A 7,430-nucleotide genomic window follows, 5' to 3' on the forward strand; every position below is an offset into this window, starting at 1 on the left:
CAGCCGTGCCAGGCGCGTGGCGGCGCGGGCGGCTCTCCCCGTGTGCCGCTGCCCCCCCCGCGCCGGCCCCCCCCGCCCCCCCCCCGGCCCCCCCGGCCACGGGAAGCGGCTCTGGTGTGCGCGGAAGCCGGGGCGGGCCCGGCCCATCCTCGGGCCGCCCGTCGGTCCCGGCGCCGCTCCCGGAGCCGCTCCCGACCCCCCGGCCCCCCCAGACCCCCCCGGCCCCCACAAGAAGCCCCCCGGCGCCGTCGGGACGCTGCTGGGGCGCTCGGCCGCCGCGACGGCACCGACACGGTAGGGAGGGGGGGCGGGGGTCTCCGGGAGGGGGGTCCCGAGGCGTGCGGGGGTCCCGGGGGTGGGGGATGCGGCGGGACCCCCCCCCCCCCCGGTGCTACCCGCGGGGTTTGGCCCCGGGGCTCCCCCCGCCGGGTCGCGCAGCCGCCCCCTCCCCACGCGTGGCGCGTTTTGGCCGCGGCCCGGCCGAGGGGGTGCTCGGGTGCGGGGGGGGGCGGTGCTGAACCCCCCCATCTGCCTTCCCACGCCCTCCCCCCGCTGTCCCCCCGCCCTTTCCCCACTTTCCCTTTTTTCCCACGCCTCCCCGCTGCCCTCCCCGCCCCCGCTGCCCCCCCCCCATTCCCACTCTCCCACGCCCCCCCCCCCCCCGTGGGAACTGGCCGGGTCGTCCCGGGGGGGTCGGGCCGCCCCCGCGGTCCCGTTTCCTGGGCTGGTCCCGGCCCCGCTTCCTGCGGCGGGACACGGCGTCCCGGGCGGGGGCACGGGGGGGACACGGCGTCCCGGGGGGGGGGGGGCATGGAGGGACGCGAGAACTGACATGGTGGGACACTGGGGGCACACAAGGGGGGAGACACGGCATCCCAGGGCAGGCACGGGACACACACATGGGGGGGGGGACGGGACATGGGGGGGCCCGGGGGACAGCCAGGCACGGAGCAGCCCACCCTGTGGCTACCCACGGCCCCCACCGGCTGAGCCCCCCCCCCCCGCGGGGGTCGCTCAGTCCCTCAGTTTCCCTCCGGGACACGGGAAGGGAAGGGGGGCACGGGGTCTCTGCAGCCCCGTGCCCACTCCCACGCGTGTGTGTGTCCCCCAGCCCCGGCAGCCCCCCGCACCCCACAGCTTCCGCGAGAAGGCGTTCCGGCGGGGGGGGGCGTGCACCGCCTGCCGAGAGCCCCTCGGCCCCCAGGGCCTCGTCTGCAGAGGTGACCCCCCCCACGGGACACCCTGGGTCCCCCCCGGCCCCACACGGGGGGAGCTGGGGGGTGCTGGAGTGGGGGGCTACTGGGGTGGGGGGTGCTGGGCGGGGGATGCTGGGGGGGTACTGGGGTGGGGGATGTTGGGGGGGTACTGGAGTGAGGGGTGCTGGGGTGTACTGGAGTGAGGGGTGCTGCGTTTGGGGTGCTGGGAAGGCGGGGATGGGGGGTATAGGGGGGGGGATGCGGGTGGCCTGACGTGGCTTGGCCCAGGGGGTCCTGATGTCCCTTTGTACCCCCCCGCAGTGTGCAAAGGTCCCAGCCACAAGAGATGTGAGGCGAAGGTAGGGAGGCACAGGGGGGTGGCCCTGGGGGTGGACAGCAGTCCCCTCACTGTCCCGTCCTGGTCCCCAGGGCTGGGGGTGCCCCCCAGTGTGTCCCCCCATAGCGGGATGCTCTGGGTTGGGGGGGGATCACATCGTCCTCATCTCGGCCCCCCTTGTGGCCCCCCCCCACTGTTGTGCAAACGCTGGCCTTGGCAGGCAGCCCGGGCTGCAGCTGACAACGGCGGGTGGGGGGCGGGTCCGGACACGAGGGGTCACGGACATGGGGGGGGCGGGTGTGGACCCGGGGCGGGGGGGAGGGGGCAGGGTCAGTGTCCACCTGGGCAGGGCACCGTGGTCAGGACACAGCATGTGTGCCCCCCCCCAGTAAAGGCCCAGGGTCCCCATGGGACCATACTGGGAGGATGGGCAGGGTGCTTCTGCCCACCCCAGGATGGGGGTGAGGGTGGGGGCCCTGGAATGCCGGGGTTCCCCATATTTACACGCCCCCACCCCCCCGGGCCTCAGTTTCCCCCCTGGCTGGGGGAGCAAGGAGGATTTGGGGGCAGGGGGGTGGGGGGGAATCTCACAAGGAAGATTTTGGGGAGGGGGAGTCCCCAGCTTGGTGGGGCTGAAGGCCGGTGCCGGTGAAAGGCCCCCTGTTGCCGCCAGTGCTATATTTAGCCCCGGCCCCCCCCGGCCCGGCCCCCCACCCCGGCCGTGTCAATCGCAGCCTCTGTCCTGGCCGGGGGCCCCGGGCCAAGAGCAACACGGCGGGGGGGGGGGGCCGGGGGGGTGGGCGGGGGGGGGGGGGGCGCAGAGGCGGCGGGGAGGGAGGGGGTCCTGCGGGGGTCTGAGGGTGTGTCCCTCCGTGGGGCTGGGGGTCCCCCTCGGGTCCCTCTATGGGGCAGGTCCCAGCCCTGGGGGTCCCTTGCAGGGGGGAGGGGGGCTGGGGTGGACCCCCCTTCGCTCCCCACAGGTGACTCACCGTGCCAGGCTCTGCCCCCCCCGAGCTGGTAAGTGCTGGGGGTCGGTCCCGACACGCCCCCCCCCCGCTACCCCCCCGGGGCAATGGGGGGAAACTGAGGCAGGGCCCCGTGCCCCACATGGGGGAGCGGCTCCCCACACTCCCCCCACAGCCCGCTCTGCCCCCCCCATAGGAGGAACACGGCCCCCCGCGCGACGCAGTGAGCACCTGGTGGGTCCCCTGCCCCCCCCCCCCCGTGACCCCCCGTAGGACACGAACCCCCGTGACCCCCCCTCTGCCCCCCCCAGGGCTCCACCAAGTCCCTCGGAAGCGCCCGGCAGCGGAACACCCTACCCAGGTACGGGGGGCCGGGGGGTGCTGGGGGGAGGGGTGCTCTGGTGGGTGCCATGCCCGGGGGGGCCCCCTCACCCCAGGTGGGTGCTGTCATCCGGCATGGGTGCTGTGCCATGGGGGTGCCCTCACCTCGGGGGGGGTGCTGTACGTGGGGGGTGCTGTACCCGGGGGGTTGCCACTCCCCCGGGTGGGGGGTATCATCCTGCATGGTGCTGTGCCATGGGGGGGTGCTGTACCCGGGGGTGCCCTCACCCCAGGGTCGCCGTCACGCCGCGCGCGGGTGCCCCCAGGAGCGTCAGCCTGGAGCAGGTAGTCAGCGCCAGTTCGATTTCGACCTGACCCTACGTGACCGAGCGCACATCTGCCTCCGCTTCCCCGCCCGCGCTGGACGAGCCGCGGCACCGCGCGCACCGCGCGACGTGGCCCACATGCTGGCCTCGCGCCACCGACACCAGTACAGCGGTGCGTGACACGTGCTGGGCCACCGGCGTCCCCAAGGGCAGGACACCGTGGTCCACAAGGGCAGGATGGGGACAGGGTGCTGGGGTCCTTGGGGACAGGACGGGACAGGGCACTGGGGTGCTTGGGGACAGGACAGGGGGTACAGGGCACCGGGATGCTTGGGGACAGGACACCAGGGTCCCTAGGGACAGGACAGGGAGAGGGCACCAGGGTCCTTGGGGACAGGATGGGGACAAGGCCGGGGACAGGACACCGGGGTCTCCAAGGGCAGCATGTTGGAGGTCCATGGGGACAGGACATTGGGGTCTCCGAGGGCGGGACATCGGGGTCCATGGGGACAGGACACCAGGGTCCCCAGGGGCAGGAGGGGGACAGGACACTCAGTCCATGGGGTCAAGATGGGGACAGGACTCTGGTGTCCCCAGGGACGGGACAGGGAGGTGCCAGCTGTGGGGTGGGGCCAGCATCCCCCCGGGCGCTCTGGGGGGGTCTGGCAGAACTGGGGCTGTGCCTCAGTTTCCCCCGTGGGCACCGTGGGGGTGCATGACACCCCTCCCCCCTGCGCCCCCACCCCACAGATCTTCAACCTGTCGGAGAAGCGCCGGACATCATCCGCCTCAACCCCAAGTTGAGGGGAAGGTTCTGGGGGTGCCGGGGGATGCTGGGGGTCCCTGGCACGGACACTGCCCCCCAGGTGCAGGATTTCGGGTGGCCGGACCTGCACGCCCCCCCCCTGGACAAGCTCTGCTCCATCTGCAAGGCCATGGAGGGGTGGCTGCGGGAGCACCCCCAGCAGTCGCGTGCTGCACTGCAAGGTGGGGGGTGGGGGGCTGCAGGGGAGCTGGGGTGCCATGGTAGGCTAAGGGACTGGGGGGGGGGCTATAAGGGGCTGTGAGGAGAACTGGGGGCCCACAGGGGGCCCTGGGGGGAACTGGGGGCTATGGGGGGGCTATAAGGGGCTGTGAGGGAAACTGGGGGCCCGGGGGGGGGCTATGGGGGGTCATAGGGGGCCTTTGGGGGCCCATGGGGGAAACTGGGGCCTATGGGGGGCTATGGGGGTCCAAGGTGGGTTATAGTGGATCATGGAGGGAACTGGGGGCTATGGGGGGCTCATAGGAGGGAACTGGGGGGCTTCAGGGGTCCTGGGGGGGCTGGGGAGAAGCTGGGGGGGCTGGGGAGAGTGGAGGTGCTCGGGGGCAGGAGAATCGGGGGGCACTGGGTGCTGGGGGGCACAGGGATACTGGGAGGTACTGGGAGGGGCTGGGGCTCAGGGGCCGAGCCTGAGGGGCGATGGGCATGCTGGGGTTGGTGGGGGCCCTGACAGCCCTGGCCCCCCCAGGGCAGTAAGGGCAAGACGGGCCGTCATCGTGGCAGCCTACAGGCACTACAGCAAGGTGTCGGCCAGGTATGGGGCTGGGGGGCAACGGGGTGCTGGGGGCAGGATGAATGGGAGCATGAGGATGAGGAGGGCCACGGGGGCAGAGGGCGGTATGGGGGGGTTGGGGGGGTTATGGGGGACCTTGGGGGCAGAGGGGGGGCTGAGGAGTCGCAGTGGGGGTGTGGAGAGAGTACGGGGGGTGGAAGGGGGGGCTGGGGGCAGGAGGTGTTGGGTGCGGGCTGGTTTTGGCACTGGGGGGCCAGGGTGGGGGCTGGGCAGGGGTCCCTGACACCCCCCCCAGCGCTGACCAGGCGCTGGGCACCCTCACCATGCGCAAGTTCTGCGAGGAGAAGGTGGCGGCCGCGCTGCAGCCGTCCCAGAGGAGGTGGGGGCTGGGGGGGGCGGGGGGGGGCAGGGGGCTTGGGGGGGGGGGGGGGGGAGCAGGTCATGGGGGGGCTTCAGGGAATGGGGCTGGCAGGTGGTGCAGGGTGCGAGTGGGTGCTGGGTGGGCGCGGGTGGGTGCTGGGTGCTGTGTCTGGGCGCTGCCGGGTGGGGTGCTGGATGTGTGCGGGTGGGTGCTGGGCATTGGGTGGGTGCTGGATGGGTGCTGGTGGCGTGCTGGTGGGCGCTGGATGGCTGTGGGTGGGTGCTGGGTGCTGGATGGGTGCAGATGGTTGCTGGCGCTGGGTGGGTGCTGGCGCTGGGTGGGCACTGGTGGGTGCTGGATGGGTGCAGATGGGTGCTGGGACGCTGGGTGGGTGCTGGATGGGTGCGGATGGGCGCTGGGCGCTGGTGGGGGCGCTGGGCGCTGGGCGCGCTGACCCCCCCGCAGGTACATCGAGTACTTCAGCGGGCTGCTCTCGGGGAGCATCCGGATGAACAAGCAGCCCCCTCTTCCTGCACCACGTGCTGCTGCCCCCCCTGCCCGCCTGCCCCCCCACGCCGGTCAGTGGGCACCCCCGGACCCCCCCGGGCAACACCTTCCCCCGGAAACCCCCTCCCCAGAGCCCCCAGGGACCTTCCTGGGACCCCGTGCTCCCCCCGCCCCCCCCCCCCCAAAAAAAAACCACCCCAAGGGCCCCACCAGCACCCCCGGGAACCCCCTGCCAAGGGCCACCCAAGAACCCCCCCTCTCCACATGGTCCCCCAGGACCCCCCTGCAACCTCCCTCCCCCCCAGACCCCCTCACAGGGTCACCCTGAGAACCCCGCCTGGAACGCCCCCCAGGGTCCTCCGGGACCCCCTCTAGCCCCACCCCCACCCCCCGTCCCACCAGGGACCCCCAGACTTCCCCCTCAGCCCCTCCAGACCCCCTGCCTCCGGACCGCTGCCCCCCCCCCCCAGCCCCCCTCCTCCCTGCAGCCCCCCCACGAGTCCGCTCCCCCCGCAGGCTGCCAGCCCTTCTGAAGATCTACCAGGCCATGCAGCTCGTCTACACCTCGGGGTCTAGTGAGTGTGTCCCCCCCCTGTGCCGGGCGGGGGTCGCGGCACCCCCCGCCTCACCCCCCCTCCCCCCACAGCAGCACCCCCGGCCCCCAGAGCCTCTGCGTCACCCTGGAGCCCGCGCTGCTGCTCAAGGGGGATGTGATGGTGAGCGGGGCACGAGGGGCGCGTGTGCAAGGGGGTGTGCGTGTGCAAGGGGGTGTGCGTGTGTGCAAGGTGTGTGCGTGCAAGGGGGTGTGCGTGTGCAAGGGGGGTGTGCGTGTGCAAGGGGGTGTGCGTGTGCAAGGGGGTGTGCGTGTGCAAGGGGGGTGTATGTGTGCAAGGGGGTGTATGTGTGCAAGGGGGGTGTGCGTGTGCAAGGGGGTGTGCGTGTGTGCAAGGTGTGTGCGTGCAAGGGGATGTGCATGTGCAAGGTGGTGTGCGTGCAAGGGGATGTGCGTGTGCAAGGGGGTGTGCGTGTGCAAGGGGGGTGTGCGTGTGTGCAAGGTGTGTGCGTGCAAGGGGGTGTGCGTGTGCAAGGGGGGTGTGCGTGTGCAAGGGGGGTGTGCGTGTGCAAGGGGGTGGGCGTGCAAGGGGTGCATGTGCAAGGAGTGCATGTGAGGATTGTGTGCAAGGGGTGCACGTGCAAGGGGTGTGTGTGCGAGGGGTGCATGTGCAGGGATTGCGTGCAGAGGGTACTGCAGGCAGCACATGTGCAAGGGTGCATGGGTGAGGGTCACGTGCAAGGGGTGCGTGTGCAAGGGGTGCGTGTGCAAGGGGTGCATGAGAAGGGTGCGCGCAAAACGGGGATGCGCACAAAACAAGAGGCGTGCGTGCAAGGGGCGCCAAGCAGCGCACATGCAAAGGTCACGCATGCAATGGGTGTGCGTGCAAGGGGTGCGCGTGCAAGGGTCACGTGCGAGGGGTGCGCGTGCAAGAGGTGCCGGAGGGAGGGGGGCCGTGTTCCCCTGCGGGGTGCTGCGCCTGCCGGGGTGGGTGCTCGGGGCGCTGCACGCGCGGGGTGTTGCACACGCGTGTGCTCTGAGTCCGTGCCCACAGGTGAAGTGCTACCAGCGGCGGGGGGGGGGGGGCGCCTGCCCTGTTCCGCCGCCCAGTTCCACACCTGCCCCTGCAGGGCCCCCGCCTGCCCTGCGCAAGCACGAGCTGGACGAGGCCTGCAAGGTGGGGGGGCGGGGGGGTTGGGGGGGGGCGGGGGGTGCGGGGGCCGTGGTGTGATTGACCTGGGGGCAAGGGGGAGCATGGGGGATTTGGGGGCAAGGGGGGCATGGGGGTGAGTGCGGGGGGTGTGGGGG

The 7,430-nt window shown here is 72.5% G+C and overlaps 3 long non-coding RNA genes across 3 annotated transcripts; all 3 read left to right on the forward strand.

Moving 5' to 3' along the window:
- The first annotated feature begins 165 nt into the window (after positions 1-165).
- Positions 166-1,556, forward strand: LOC119159188. Its single transcript, XR_005108044.1, has 3 exons — positions 166-294; positions 1,112-1,220; positions 1,518-1,556. It is a non-coding gene; the product is annotated as an uncharacterized LOC119159188 (long non-coding RNA).
- Positions 1,557-2,699: 1,143 nt separating this feature from the next.
- On the forward strand, positions 2,700-3,166 carry LOC119159189. The gene is made up of 3 exons (XR_005108045.1): positions 2,700-2,732; positions 2,810-2,859; positions 3,113-3,166. It is a non-coding gene; the product is annotated as an uncharacterized LOC119159189 (long non-coding RNA).
- Positions 3,167-4,698: 1,532 nt separating this feature from the next.
- Positions 4,699-5,577, forward strand: LOC119159187. Its single transcript, XR_005108043.1, has 3 exons — positions 4,699-4,722; positions 4,997-5,080; positions 5,528-5,577. It is a non-coding gene; the product is annotated as an uncharacterized LOC119159187 (long non-coding RNA).
- The last annotated feature ends 1,853 nt before the right edge of the window (positions 5,578-7,430 follow it).

The sequence above is a fragment of the Falco rusticolus genome, chromosome 19 (assembly GCF_015220075.1).
Source record: "Falco rusticolus isolate bFalRus1 chromosome 19, bFalRus1.pri, whole genome shotgun sequence".
Classification (NCBI taxonomy): domain Eukaryota; kingdom Metazoa; phylum Chordata; class Aves; order Falconiformes; family Falconidae; genus Falco; species Falco rusticolus.